The 15,797-nt window shown below is 42.8% G+C and overlaps 1 protein-coding gene across 4 annotated transcripts in view; it reads right to left on the bottom strand.

Moving 5' to 3' along the window:
- PIR (pirin) overlaps nucleotides 1-15,797 on the bottom strand; it is a 96,221-nt gene that overhangs the window by 41,781 nt on the left and 38,643 nt on the right. The window lies entirely within an intron of this gene.

Below are 15,797 nucleotides of genomic sequence, written 5' to 3'. Positions count from 1 at the left end.
TTTTTCCCCAGGTCTCGATGAAGCCATGTCCATTAAAAAAAATTTTTTTAAGTGGCCAGTAAATATTTGTATTTGTTCTAACTCTGCCCTCAGGCGAAAAAAGGTCATCCGCCACCACTGGCTTGAAAAAGCCACGACTTCAAATGCAAGAAAGGCCAACTTCTGCAAGATTTTCCACTGTAAACAGTGGCTTCGGTTCCATCAACAGTTAAGCAGAGGTTGTGAGCCGATAGGATACCATGTTTTGAATCACTGGCACAGACCAAAATCCAAGGGATTATTGCTGTTGCTATGAACTTTATGATGTGTCTCACTGTTTATCACAAAGCCCCGGTGGTTCTGTTTGACTTTTTAGAAACTGAAAACACACACAAAAATGAAAAAGCACGTAACACCAAATGTGGCAAGGATGTGGAAAAAATGCAGCTTTTCATACACTCCCGGTGGGACTAGAACTTTGTATAAACACGGTAGAAAGCTGCTTGGCAGTACACGGTACACGTGAATGTATATGCATGACCTATGACCCAGCATTCCATTCATATGTGGACCCTCAAAAGAAATGTTCACCTAAAGACAAGTATATGAATCTTCATAGTGATACTGTCAGTAACAGCCCAAACCTGGAAATATTCCAGATGTCTTTAACGATAGAAGGGATAAATGAATTGTAATCTACTTACACAATGAAATACTATACTGCAAGGACAGTGAACCCAACTATATGCAACGACTTGGATGAATTTCACGATCATAATACTGAGCAAATGAAGGCAGACGATCATATACCATATGATTCCATTTCTATAAAGTTCCAAACGAGGCAAAACTAATCTATGATGTCAGAAGTCAGAAAAGTGGTTACCTTGGGAAGCTTAGTAACTGGAAGGTGTTAAAAAGGGGACTCCTGGGGACGAACAATTTCTGCCTCTTGACTTAGCTTTTGCTTCCATGGGCGTGTTCACTTGGTGAAAATTTTCTGAGTTATACACTTGATTTGTATACTTTTCTGTGTCTATATTATATTTTAATAAAGAGCTGTAAATAGACTGTGTAAATAGACCAAAAGAGAGAATCCAGAGCCCACAATTATTCACTACCCTTGATAAATGCATCATTTTGCAGAGAATAATTATGTAAATGCTATGAGGACAGGAACATGGCTGCCTTTTTCACCCAGGGCCAACCCATGCTGCCTATCACATAGTAGGTCTTCAATAAATAGTTATTGGCTGACTTTCATAATGGAAAATCCCATGAATAATAAATTTATTTACAGTATACATAAGGTATTCATCAGTATCTTTACCTACCTGTAGCAAAATGCCTCTCTTCAGGACAGGTGATTTGGTATGGTTAAATTGTATGTCTGTACATTAAATTTTGGAATTACAGAACTGTAGATAATGCTATCAGAAGACTGTTTCCTTTCCTATGAATGTCTCATGTATTAAAGCTTCGGGCTTTAAAAGTTCTGGCAGGTGGATTTATGTGGCTTAGAAGGCCACGCTGCATCAATACAGCTTCAAAGACTATAAAAGCAAATGCCCCTGTGCACACATAAATGAAACCAGAGAGACCTATGGCATCAAGTACAACCTCAGGCCAAAGACTCACAATCAATCTGAAGACCTTGAAACACATAAAACAAGGGCAGCGCCCATGGGACACAGGATCAAATTCTCTACGACCCTTAGATGTATATGGCACCATCTGGAAAGGATCTGGTTTTGTCTGATGAGGACTTCTAAAATTACCTCTAAAAAGATCAAGCGTAGGGGTGCCTGGCTGGCTCCATCAGTGGAGCATGCGACTCTTCATCTCAGGGTCATGAGTTTGAGCCCCACGTTAAGAGTAGAGATTACTTAAAAAAAAATTTTTTTAATAAAAAGATCAAGGGTAAACTTCATCTAATATTGATGACTCCCCTGCCCAGGCAATATTTGGCTCTCTTCTAGAAAAAGAATCCCTGTTTGGTTTAAGTGTCTTTCCTAACCTCTGCTTCAGTGGCTGATGCAGTATCCCTGCCTCCAGCCAAGAGATTAATCACAGAGAGTCTCTTGGTTTAATTTTCACTAGAATTCTCCCAGAATGTAGTCATAATACTCTTGAGCTGGAAACCTGGAGGCTTTGATGCTAGCATGGCTTTTCCTGCTGACTAGCAAAGCACTTATCTTCTTCTGGGCTTAGTTCACTCATCAGAAAATCCCATGATAGGACTCACTGACATTTAAATTCATTGCTGGTTCTAAAATCCTGAGTCAGAAAATTACTGTTTTCCCCCACATTTTAATTTTGAACATTCCCTTTTGACTTCTCAGACTAGAGCTGTCGAGAAGGGAGAATGTGGCTGGGGGCAAGGAAGGACAACTAGAACGGTGTTAAGTAAGAAGGGGGCCACTGGTTAATGGGCTCTACTCTTGCCCTCAAACTCAGTCATCAGTCTTGCTCCCCTGGCTAGCTCTTTTGCCATCCTTCCTGCCTCTAGCTTCTCAACCTGATCCATACTGTCCAAATACCAGTCACCTCTCTAAGACTGCAACGACACAGACACACATGTGTGCATACACACACAGACTTCTGTATTTATGTACTCATTTACAAAAATTTAAACAGAAACCAACGAGAGACACTATAAAGCCACAGATAAAACCTACCATCTTACAAGTGTGAAAAGGGCTAAAGGGGATTTTTTTACTCATTTTTAAGTGTTTTCCACATCTATAGCCTAAAACAGAATTCCAATTCTAATATCCTTTTCTGTACTGAAAATGGGAACGTTAAAGGTTTCAGTATAACACATCTTGAATAATCAATACCCGAAACATAAATGTACACTGTTCTATTTCAATTAATCCACAATGAGATAAAATCAATTTGAAAGCTGTCCCCATGAGTGGGGGTATAGGTGTATACACGTATATATACATGTACATATATATAGACACACATATCATGCGTTATATATACGCATAGTTTTTGAAAAGCAGATAGGTTTTTAATTTTGACCCTCCGTGGTAACTGTTGAAATAGCAAATGTAAATTATGTTCATTTAACACAAGGATAATGCTAGCCTCGAATGCACTTTGAGCAAACCTAGGACATTCTTAACTGTGTTCTGTTTTGTTTATTGTTATGTATAGTGTTAAACTATTAATATGGTCCTCAAAAACAGAATGAGAATTTAATTAAACAAATCATTCTTTTTTTGGTTAAAACTTAGCTATAATGTGTATCTATTAAAATAAATCGGTCCATGACAACCTAAAATAAAACATTATTCCACAAATCTGTTTCAGCATGAACAGAACTAATGTACTTCAAGTCCATCAGTGAAATTGTTTTCTTTTTCCTTTTCTCTGTTTTGGTCCTGATCAATAGTGCCTGTACAGGGACTAAAATCCAAGGCTATTCCTCTTTAGTCTTTCTTCTCATTTCATAGATTAAAAGTATTTAGGAAACTTATCTTTGAAGGTTTTAGTCTGCATTTGAAAAATCAAATGTCTTAAAAATCTTAGATTTCAAATATGCAGGGAAGGGAACAGAAAACTCTTCAGAAAAGGTTAAGGGTAAATTCTGGCTAGCCTAGACCAACAGGGGTGGCTCCCCAATCCAGACAACCTGGTCTCTCTTCCTCTAGAAATATGTCAGGGTCAAACCTTTAACGAACCTAACATACCGCTCCAATAATGACCACAAAACACCCAAGACCAAACAAGATCTCCGAAATCACTTCCTTCCGAACCCCAGCTACCTTCATCTTCTATCCTTCAAAGACTTCCTGCTTGCCCTGGCTTTTAGCATGATACCCTTGTCAAGCTGGCTTCCTGCCTGTACGTTTATTCGTAAATGTGATCTTAATTAAGGAGATGAAATCACTTCCACATGGAAGCCATATGGCTCAAAAAGTCTTCCCAAGAAAGAGAAAAGAGCACACTGTTCTGGCTGTGCTGTGTGAGCGTGGCAAAGGGCATCTCTCTCATTTTGCCTCTGCTCCTTTCACAGGTAATTGGAACCCATCTATCCCTGAATGCTGCTCATTTTGCCACGGTGCTGGCCTTCCCTAAAAGCAAGTGACAGCAATGTGTCACATGGCAGAGCTGTCAGAAATGAATGCCCATTTCTTTTTGGGCATGATTTCAAAATCCTTTTATGATTTGGTGATTTCTCAGGAAATGCACTCAAATCCTCAATCTTACTATACGTTGCTTAAGCAGACTCCTCTAAGTAATTGTACCGAGTGTAAATCCTCAATATCTGAGAAGAGAAAGAAACAGTATTTTCTTTCTACCTATTCCTGGACCCTCACCCTCATGTTGGATAATCTCCCTACTGTCAGAGATCATGTTTTATGGTTTGTTTGGGCCTTCTTTTTTGCATCATTGCTAACTTTTGATAAATATCTTTGCACACAAATCTCTGACCACATTTCTCTTTTTTTCCCTTCAAGGTGAAATTTGGGGCCTGAAGGTCTAGACATGTTAAGGGCTCTTGGTGTATCTGTAGGTTTATGGCTAAATGTGATGTGGCCAAAAGCAAACTGGTCAACACAATCAAGTGATTAAACAGCAATTTTGCTGAACATGCCTACTGTTAGTCATTGGTTGTTCTAGTCTTCGTAATTTTGCTATACCACAGGGCAGTTTTTCAACTCTACATGCTCTAAATATTGGTCCCCCCCCCCCCCCCGTTTAACCCCCTATTGTTAGAAAGTTAACTCACTCCAACAAATCACCTATTGTTGCACATTTAGATTTTTTCCCCAATGCGTCCTTGTCACAAACACAGAAGGGAAGGATTAATTTCTGGAGGGGAGGGAAAGGAAAGGAAAAGAAAAAAAATCTGAAACTCTTGGGAAAAATAGACAAAAAGAAAAAGTAGGAAAAAAAGCCTAACCTACAAAAAAGTTTAAAGGCATGGCCTCCATAGTACAAACACTGACATTTGGACAGCCAGGGTCTGGCAGCATTTGTTTTTGAACAAAAAATCATTTTGACAAATTCTTATACTAACTGAATTGCTTTCATCCAAATTGTCAAATCGCTTCATAACTGCCTGTACAAAGTGCCCATTTCATCAAAATGTTGACCATATTATATATTTTTATTTACTTAATTTGGGGAGGGCAGAAAGAGAGGAAGAGAGAGAATCCCAAGCAGGCTCTGTGCTGTCAGTACAGAGCCCAACATGGGGCTCGAGAACCCATGAATGGTGAGACCATGACCTGAGCTGAAATTAAGAGTTGGACACTTAACCGACTGAGCCACCCAGGTGCCCACCATCATATTTTTTTAATCTTAGCTAATTTAAGAAGCAAAAATTGTTATCTCCTTGCTCTTTTAATTTTGCTATTAGTTTGGGTGATATTACTATTAACTTAATAAATACTATTAAGTATGATTACTATAAGAATAACAATAGCTAAGTATGTAAGGGCTTCATATGTACTAGGAACTATTTGAGGGGTTATGTATTAATTAGGACACTTGTACATCACTTTTTATGAAATACTGTTCATTACCCATTTAAGTTTTCACTCATTACTTAGTTCCCTCATTCAAGATATACTGATTGAGAGCATGTAGTGTGTTAGTCACTGGATATGCATATTGGTGAATGAATAACAGATCTGCTAAGCCTTTATGGAGTTTACTTTCTCGTGAGGAAGACAATGTAACAAAGTAAATACAAAATTACACATGCTATAAAAGAAGTAAACAGGGTGCAGAGAGAGAAAATGAGGAGAGTAATAGATGGCCCCAAATGAACAGAGTTGGGGGTAAGTGGTTTCCGGGCAGGACAGGAGTATGGCATTGCAAAGGCCTTAAGGCAGTAAGAAGAGAGTGATATGCAGACACAGAGGTGGCTGGAGAAAATGGCACAAGATGAGTTCAGAGAGTCAGAAAAGACCTGGTCAAGGGCAGGCCACTGTAAAGTATCTGAGATTTCCTTAAAAGTACAACAGGAATGGCGTGTCTGGGTGGCTCAGTTGGTAAAGCGTCCAACTTCAGCTCAGGTCATGATCTCGTGGTTTGTGGGTTTGAGCCCCGCATCCAGCTCTGTGCTGACAGCTCAGAGCCTGGAGCCCGCTTCAGGTTCTGTATCTCCCTCTCTCTCTGCCCCTCCCCTGCTCGCCCTCTGTCTCTTTCTCTCTCTCAAACATAAACATTTAAAAAATTAAGTAAAAAATAAAAAATAATAAAATACAACAGGAACATGCTGATCCAATTTTTATCTTAGATGTCTTGAGCCACTATCTGGAGAACTGGAAGGGAGTAGAGAGCAGCCCCCTGAAGAGGCTGCTGCAGTGGGCTGGCTGGGATTGGGCAGGGGACAGGAGTGAGGTAGATACATTTCAGATAGATTTCAGAAATAGAAAGGTTTTGCTGACGGACTGGATGCGGGTGGGGGAGGAAAAGGAATAACGGTGACCACCGTGTTTCTTCTTTGAGCAGTGCATGCCATTCATTAAGATGGAAAAGACTGGAAGAGAAAGGAGTTCTCATTTGTTTGTTGTCAAGACACGTGGGAATAGGGGGAACAAGACTTCAACTTCTGCTGTTTAATTTATTTTTAAAATTTTTTTTTAAGTTTTTATTTATTTTTGACAGAGACAGAGTGCGAGCATGAGCTGGGGAGGTGCAGAGAGAGAGAGGGAGACACAGAATCCGAAGCAGGCTCCAGGCTCCAAGCTGTCAGCACAGAGCCTGACGCGGGGCTCGAACCCACGGACTGTGAGATCATGTCCTGGGCCGAAGTCGGAAGCTTTACCGACTGAGCCACCCAGGCGCCCCCAACGTTTTAAACGTGACAGGCCTGGGAACACGAGAAAGGCGGTGCCTGAATGAGTCCACAGAACTCAGAGGTGAGGCGTGTGCTGTGAATATCAGCGTGGGACTTGTAAGACTATAAATGGCCTCTATGTTCGTGGGATGGACAAGACCACCCTGGAAGATGATATTCTACGAGAGAAGACTCGGCTGAGATCCAGAGAACTCGTGTGTGTAGGGGTCTGGTAGAGGACAAGGGACTTACCTGAGAAAGGAAACTGAAGGAGCAAGGAGCACCCAGAGATGCAAGAACCCACCATCTCGGAGACCAAAGAAAAGAGAGAGGGTGACGAGAAGGAGGAAGTAGTCAAACCATGTAAGGAAGAGTTAATGTGAAAAGAAAAAAATGACTTCTGAGTTGGGCCACAGGGAAGCCAGTGGTGACTCTAGGCACTGATGGGGGTGGACGCCAGGCTGAGAGCATCAGGAAGGTGGGGGAGTGGACACAACATGTGCAGACAAATCTTCTGTGACTATGAAGAGGGAGCCGAGAATGGGGGTGGGTGTCAACAGAGTTTGGTGCTTCGCTTATCAATTTACACGAAAGGGTTTTTTTTTTTAATGTTTATTCATTTTTGAGAGAGAGAGATGACAGAGCACGAGCAGTGGAGGGAGAGAGAGAGAGGGAAACACAGAATCCGAAGCAGGCTCCAGGCTCTGAGCTGTCAACACAGAACCAATGCAGGGCTCGAACTCACAAGCCACGAGATCATGACGTGAGCCGAAGTCGGATGCTTAACCGACTGAGCCACCCAGGCGTCCCGAAAGGTGGGCTTTTTTTTTTTAATGTTTATTTTGAGAAAGAGATAAAGAGCGTGCACAAGCGGTGGAGGGGCATAGAGAAGGAGAGAGAGAATCCCAAATAGGCTCCATGCTGTCAGCACAGAGCCCAACTCGGGGCTCCAACCCACCAACCGTGAGATCATGACCTGCGCTGAAATCAGGAGTCGGAAGGTTAACTGACTGAGCCACCCAGGTGCTCCTGAAAGGTGCTGGTTTTTTTTAATATATATTAAGGCTGCTAGTCTTTAATAACAGTTGCTGTAAAAATCTCCCACTTTGTTTCTGACTTTAATCTCATTTACAGCAGTTTTAACATGGGTCAGATCTATCAGTCTTTTCCTTCTGATGCTTTTAAACTTAGAAAGTCTTTCCCCACCCAAAGATCACATAAATGTCTTCCTACATTTTTCTAGTTCTACATTTTAACATTTAATTCTTTGATCTCTGTTGAATTTATTTTGCTATGAGGTATGAGATCATGAGCTAAACTGGTGTCCTTTTATATTGAATGGTGAATCACTTGTCCCAGCTGACATATTCTCGTCTTTTCCTCAACTGATGATAGTCTTCTGGAGTCTTTTGCAGGTAGGTTCCCTTTCTGCCCATCACAAGGAAGAGCCTTAATGCAGACAACTTCACAAGTAGCTCAAGAGTCCAAACTAATCAACCAAGATCTACTCCATAAGGAGTTCTTGTCATGATCTAGTACACTTCCCACTGGGCCTCCCAATCTCCTTGTCCTTCCGCTACTTCCCTGCTCTCATGGTCTGCTGGGCCCTGCATGGGGGAGAAAACCCATCAGCACAGACCCCTTTTCTCTACCACGAACACCTTCACACACACACACTCAAGAAACTCACTGCCAGAACCTTTGGCCCCTGTGTGGAGAACCATACCTTCCTCTGTCCCCTGGAGATCCTAAATCTTTGAGGAAGTGAAAAGTACATTTACCACACTATTTAAAGCAAACTTCTAATTCTCGTTGCTCAGAATAGGCTGAAATGGTAAGGCTTCTGTTTCTAATCCAAAGCACTCGGATTTCTGAGTTCTTGATTATTCTAAAATATTCTGATAAGGGGTGGGAAAGATGAGTTTCCATCCTCAGTGCCAAAGGTTATCATGGGGGGCTTAAAACCTTATAATCGTAGTTTGACATATACATGAAGTGCTACACAAAGAAACGACAAGGAACACTTGGGCAAACCGCCAACAACTCTTATGGGGTGAGAGAGAGGACCAGACAACATTTTTAACTTCTATCAAACATAAAGAATTGTGGGAAATCTCAAGCATCAAGCTGTCCAGCTGACCAAGAATCCGGACATAGTCAAATTATTCTCTAGTCCTTTCCTCGACTTTCCTCGAGCAGCCCTGTTGTCCATAGTAACATTCTCAGCCCTCTCCTCACCTTCTATTTAGGGGAGGAGTAGTGAGGAGAGAAGAGCGAACGGGGAAGGGAATAAAGGTGCTGACAGGGCTCGCAGGCCTGACATTTAACCGGAGGCATGTTGACTGTGAAACTGGTCTCGGACTCCTTCACTCTTTGAGTCAGCATTCTCGCCTGAAGTTGGGTTACAGATGTTCTAACTTTTTGGAAAATTAAAACCAGACGAAGAACAAATACCCATCCTTTATATGAGTAACCCATCCATAATTTTACAAAGGCAACAGTACAAAACCACAATGACCTCGGGGCGCCTGGGTGGCTCAGTCGGCTAAGCGTCTGACTTCGGCTCAGGTCATGATCTCGCGGTCTGTGAGTTCGAGCCCCGCGTCGGGCTCTGTGCTGACAGCTCAGAGCCTGGAGCCTGTTTCAGATTCTGTGTCTCCCTCTCTCTCTGACCCTCCCCCATTCATGCTCTCTCTCTGTCTCAAAAGTAAATAAACGTTAAAAAAATTGAAAAAAAAAATTTAAAAAAAAAAAAAAAAAAACCACAATGACCTCCAAATATGCCAACAGGGAACCTTTCTATCCCTTGTCTCCTACCCATGGGTAATATGTTCCAAGGTTGAGTCAGCAAATCTATTAACAGATGCTAGAATATTCCTCACAGGGCTTTTTAATATTTTTTCATCGCTATTAGTTACATTTGGTATTTACTAAGATGCTTTTAAGGGTTCTTGCAAGAAAGTGCATGAATAGGGTGTCTGGGTGACTCAATCGGTTAAGCATCTGACTTTGGCTCAGGTCATGATCTCACGGCTCAGCTCATGAGTTCGAGCCCCACGTTGGGCTCTGTGCTGACAGCTCAGCCTGGAGCCTGCTTTGGAATCTGTGTCTCCCTCTCTCTCTGCACCTCCCCTATTCGTGTTCTTTCTCTCTCTCTCAAAAGTAAACAAACATTTAAAAAAATTAAAAAGAAAAGAAAATGCATCAAGATGGGAAGCTGTTTGGCAAAGATAAGACTTCACAGAGAGCTGGAACGGATACCTCTGTGCAGATATGATAAAGGGGGAATTTATTATGGCACAGGGCTTCTCCTACGTGATCATTTGAAGGACAATCTGAACAGTCAGGGGTATCTGCTTGTACAGACATATACCTGAAGGTACCTTTTTGGTGTCTAAAGAGAGAGAGGGAGGTTCACTCAGAAGCTTCCTTCCAGGAAAAAGAAACAAGGCATTCCCAGAGTGGGAAGAGACACACTTAGTAAGTTTCTGCACGAGGGCCGATGGCAGAGGTACTGCACAAATAAAAGGAGGCAAAATTCAGGAAACCTGAGTCTGGGCCTAGGTTCCTTCCACAATGAGCTGTGTGACCTTGGAGAAGGCCTTCACCTAGGTGGGCTGATCTCTCATGTCTGTTGCTGCCTGACATTCTGACCCCAACAGAAGAAAAAGGAAGAGTAGGTTTTGGTTGGCTCTGCAGAGCTTCTCATCGTATCAGGAACTCTAAACTCTTGCTGCCCTAAGAACTTCACTCATAGCCTAATACCCCATTACAACAATGGAAGAGGTAAATGAATGGGAAACTTCCTGTCCACCTGCTACATAAATAGGCCGCAGACGGACCCTATGTTGTTTAGTTCAAAGCCTGATGAAGCCAACTCGAATTCTCATACATCCGGTTGCATTAAATATATTCCAGATAAACACATTCTGAGCCATTTAGAGCCTGCCTACCCCACACATGCCCTGCGAAATTGTACCCACCATCTGCTAGCAGTAAGCGACACCCTGCAGCTAGAAAAGTCCTCCACCTGCTGCTAGCGTTTGGAGCCCTCTGACCCAGAGACCCTCTACCTTGTTGCTGAGTGACATCACCTAGACAGGTAAGCGCCTTCCCTGATTTCCCCTACTCCCCCGGGAGGTCCCTTGCCCTATTCCCCTTATCGTGTCACTGTCTCCAGAAGGTCTCCAGCCGTGAGGGACTTACTTTCTCACGCAAGCTTGTCGACACACCACCCAAATAAAGCTTGGGTGTCACGGCCTCTCTCACACCTGTCTCTTCCTTAATCAACTTTCAAATTTCCAAACTTACTACACCAACCCTTCTAAATGAAGTAAGTATACAAGCAGGCTCCCAAAGTATTAAATATGGCCTCCCCTCTACCCACAAACAAAAAAGGAGGTTCCCTACTATTCAGCAACAGCTCCACAGAATTGAAGAGTTGACCAAATCAACTAAAGGGCTGAGACCTATGGAAGGGGTCAGTACTTACCTCCCACGCGGGCATGTAAGCAGTGGTCGGCTCCTCAGGAAAATTACTGATCGGTCAAGAACTTCCTCTGAACCCTTCAATAATCCATCTCTCCTCTTAGACCTCCCTGTCTTTAAAGTGTCCACAGATAGGGGCACCTGGGTGGCTCAGTCAGTTGAGCATCTGACTCTTGATTTCGGCACAGGTCATGATCTCACGGTTCGTGAGATCGAGCCCCGCATCAGGCCCTGTGCCGACAGTGTGGAACCTGCTTGTGATTCTCTCTCTCTCTTTCTCTACCCCTCCTCACTCGTGCTCTCTCCTCTCTCTCTCTCTCTCTCTCTCTCTCTCTCTCTCTCTCAAAATAAATAAATTTAAAAAAGAGGAAAAAAAAGTTTCCACAGATAAAAACCTGCTCTCGTCAGAAATTCTGATTTATGTTGGCTTGTGCCAAACTGGTAAGGACCTATGAGCGTGTGGCTAAGAGCCCAAACTGGAGCCAGACACCTACCTAGTTGGAATGCCAGCTCTGTCACTCACTAGATGCACAGCTAGTCTCACTAGCCTCCCTCCCTTCTCTCATTATGTTGCTGTGAGCATTTGTGAGAACCCAAGTTAAACCACATAATATGCCTCCTCAGAGTCTCAGCCTCGCTAGCTCCTGAGCCCTTGCCCCCCCCCCCGCCCCCACCACACTGACTGCCAAGTTCTGAATGGCGGGAGCGGCAGCAGCTCCAGAGCTCCTGGGCTTGACCTGACAGACCCATGGAAGCTCTGGATCCAAGCCCAGACTGGAATGAGGATCCAAGCCACTGGATGTGGTATGTGCCCTCCTCAGAGAGGCTGCCCGAAGTGGCTGGGTGACACAATCCAGAAAGGAAGGGCATTAGCCTCAGTGGGGCCAACTTTGGCCGAAGAGGGATGGAAGGAAGATGTGGAATGACAGGAAAATTCGTCTCTCTTTCTCCGTTACAAAGTCCCGAGGTACAGTTTTCCATCAGGCATCCTGTGCCTCCAAGCATCCGCCTCATTTCCCTTCTCCCTCACACTCGCTGCCCCGGGATTGTACAGAAGTCCTGCCTTAGGCTCTGTCTTCCAGAGAACTCAAGTTCAATTGGGAGGAAGAAAACGCATAAAGCACTCGAACTTCACTGCCCAGTACGGTTACCACCAACCATATGAGGCGAGCGGAGACGTGCCGTGAGTGTAAGAGACACACAACATTTCCCAGACTTGGTCCAAATGATGTAAAATAGCTCATTATGAACTTACATTGATTATATGTTGAAATGACAATATTTTGGATAATTGGACTCAGATATGTGATTAAAATTAACTTCATCTGTTTCTTTTTACTTTTTTAAAAATGTGACTACTGAATATTTTGAATTAGATGTTGCTTCCATTATGTTTTTACTGGACAGCCCCTAGAATTTAGTACCTCACAAGTCCACGAAAGATGTTACCATTTTCATTTCCATTCCCAAGAAGTTCTAGACATTTGCTGTCAATAAAGCCTGATGATAAAAAGGAATGTGGGAATAGAAAGGGAGACAGATAGGGAAAAGGGGACGAATATGTATTAAGTACGCTTAATGTCACTAGACACATTATGTATCACACAAATAACTCGAAAACTATTCGTTATTATCCCCGCTTGGCGGATAAGGAAATAAGGGCTCGAAAATAGTTTTCCCAAGGCAACAGAGGTATTAGACAACATAGCTGAAAACTGGACCCAGGTCAGCTTAACTCCACAGTTCGTGCTTTTTTTTTTTTTTTTTTTTTTTTTTTGATCTATCATACTGTCCAAGCATTGGCTCTAATGGTACGGTATGGTTTTGATAATGGAGGCTTTTTGACATATGTTAGGGCTTCCCAAAATTCCCTTAAATCCCTTAATAGGAGGTCAACTACACTAACCAAGTTAAAAGCTACTGCTGAACACAAATCAATCAATATTTACCCCACCCCCTCTCTCTGGCCTTGGGTGCAAGAACTGGGTGCACGGAATGGAATTCAATTGATCATACATCACAGTCCACATCACATGGTCATCGTACATCCATGAGAGGCCCCGCCTTGTTTTGTATTTTTCCCCATTATCCCTAATTTCAATCCCATTCTCCCACTGGTTCTTGGTTGGGCATCCGTAATGAAATTCCTCTCAATATACCCTTCATATGTTTATTCAAATATATAGGTGTCCTTGAAAAATAAGTGATATTGTGGCATAAATGCTTTCCTGTTCTGACTTATGCCACATTATTTCCTGAAATCTAATAATATGGATAGAATTAAATACAGTCTATTGCTTCTGGCAGCTACATCACACTCCATTATACGTAACCACCATATCTGACTTATCCATTCCCGAAGTGGCGAACACTGACATCATCTCTGACTCCTTTCTACCACCCAGGACGCTGAGATGATCATTGCTGTGCCTACTTGGTGAAGTTTCGCTGGAGTAAATATCCAGGAGTAGAATTACTGGGGCACACTCCATATTCAGTGTTCCCTTCAGTAAGCAATGCCAGTTCACTCTCCACAACGAATAGCTATACTCACGTGCCACACATGAAGCCTCTATTTCTTTCCATCCTTGCTGGCATTTGCCAACATCCAACTTTCTAACTTTGGCCAACCTGACGGGTGTTCGGTGGCAGCGTATTATTTGAATTTACATTTCTCCGTGTGTTGGCTAGAAGAACATCTCTTCATATTCTTATCAGCCTTCAACAGTTGGGTGGAGGATTTTCTTAAGACCTAGTGCCTGGAGTTGCCACCGACACAAGCATCTTTTCACAAGAAGACAGGAATGTTTCACTCCAAAGGGTAGAGGCACTACAGAGACATGGCTTTGTTCTCCCAGCTATGTTAATGCCCTGGACTGACCACATCTATCAGTTTTCTGCAGCTATAACTGCTCTAGGGCTTGGAGATTTGGTTGTGTAATGAAATCTCATGGAACTAGGGCTGGTATTCCAATAAATGTGTCTCTTACTACCTTCCGGATCTACTTTCAAAGTGAGATGAAGGAGAACTGGTGTACAATGAATTCAAGTTGGGAAGTCCTGATGGAGCCACATCCAGCCCAGGGAAAAGCCAGGCTGCGGTGCTTATGAAGAAGAGAGTCTGTACCGCACCCAAGCAAAGCAGAGTTAAAGTTGGGTAAGGATGCTTTGGGACTTCATTTAGAATGTACTTAGAAATTATAATTTCTGTTGATTTGGTTTATAAAAGCAAGGGGGTTTAGATCAGGAGCTTGGATTTCTTCTTAGAAATTTGATGATGAAGGAGATGTGTGTTCAAGACTACGACATTTTAATTTTTTTTTAGTGTTTCTTTTTTTTAATTTTATTTTTTATCTTTTAAAATCTACGTCCAAATTAGTTAGCATCTAGTGCAACAGTGATTTCAGGAGTAGATTCCTTAGTGCCCCTGACCCATTTAGCCCATCCCCCCTCCCACACCCCCTCCAGCAACCCTCAGTTTGTTCTCCATATTTATGTGTCTCTTCTGTTTTGTCCCCCTCCCTGTTTTTATATTATTTTTGTTTCCCTTCCCTTATGTTCATCTGTTTTGTCTCTTAAAGTCCTCATATGAGTGAAGACTAGGACATTTTAATATTTAGGTAATTTTGATGCTACTACTTGGGCTTCTCACACACCTCTCGACATGGCTGGGAATAATTCAACAGGGAACTAGGATAGGGAGTAAATGTGCAGCATAGAATAGGATGTGCCTTGGTAATTATTTAATGAAAATAACTCTCTATATTCATTTCAGACCCTTCTGCGGGTAAAATTTATCCCAGAGAGTTGACGTTAGTTTCGGTGAAAGGAGGTCCACAATGACAAACTTCTCTCCTTCCCTGAGGTTGGTGCGGGGGGTGGGGGGGAGGCAGTCACTGCTAAGTAGCTGAGTGTCCAATCCAATAGATTAACAAAACAAAATGCTGGGGAATATTGGGGGAGCCTCCAGACCCCTCTTTAATGTTCCCATAAGGCAACATCCAGCTGCTCTCAGCCTTCCTCATCCATTCCTGGGGGCGGAGGAGAGAGGGAAGGATGGGATCCAGTTGGTGAGGGCCATTCAAGGAACTGAGCCTGCTCAGCTGGGCTAGTCCCTCTCCCATGAGGTAAGAGGCCAGCCTCTGAGAAGGATGCCTATAACTGTAAGCTCTGCCTGGACATGCTTAATGAAGTAGAGAAAGTATTAAAAAGCTCACAGGATCTCAAGAGACCGGTCATGTGTCCTTATCCAGATTTTACTGTAATAAAGATGATATTTGGATCCCCATCTGGCTAACTCCTCAAAGTCTACATGTCAGTTCATCCTGAACTTGGGAGGGGAAGAAATGATAATTACCTCTTGGTCTTCTCTCTACCTCAACTCCCTACATGCGACTTGTACCCAATTCGAAGTCCTCTTCTGCTTTTGTCTGGTGGACAGACTCTCACTTAAAACCTACGACAATATCTCGTCACAGTCACCAGGAACTCTTACTCGAAACTTGCACCGATCAGTAACAGATGG

The sequence above is a fragment of the Panthera onca genome, chromosome X, assembly GCF_046562875.1.
Source record: "Panthera onca isolate mPanOnc1 chromosome X, mPanOnc1 haplotype 2, whole genome shotgun sequence".
NCBI classification, from domain to species: Eukaryota; Metazoa; Chordata; class Mammalia; order Carnivora; family Felidae; genus Panthera; species Panthera onca.
The sequence above is the reverse complement of the archived record's forward strand: the minus strand, read 5'-3'. Positions and strand labels throughout refer to the sequence as shown.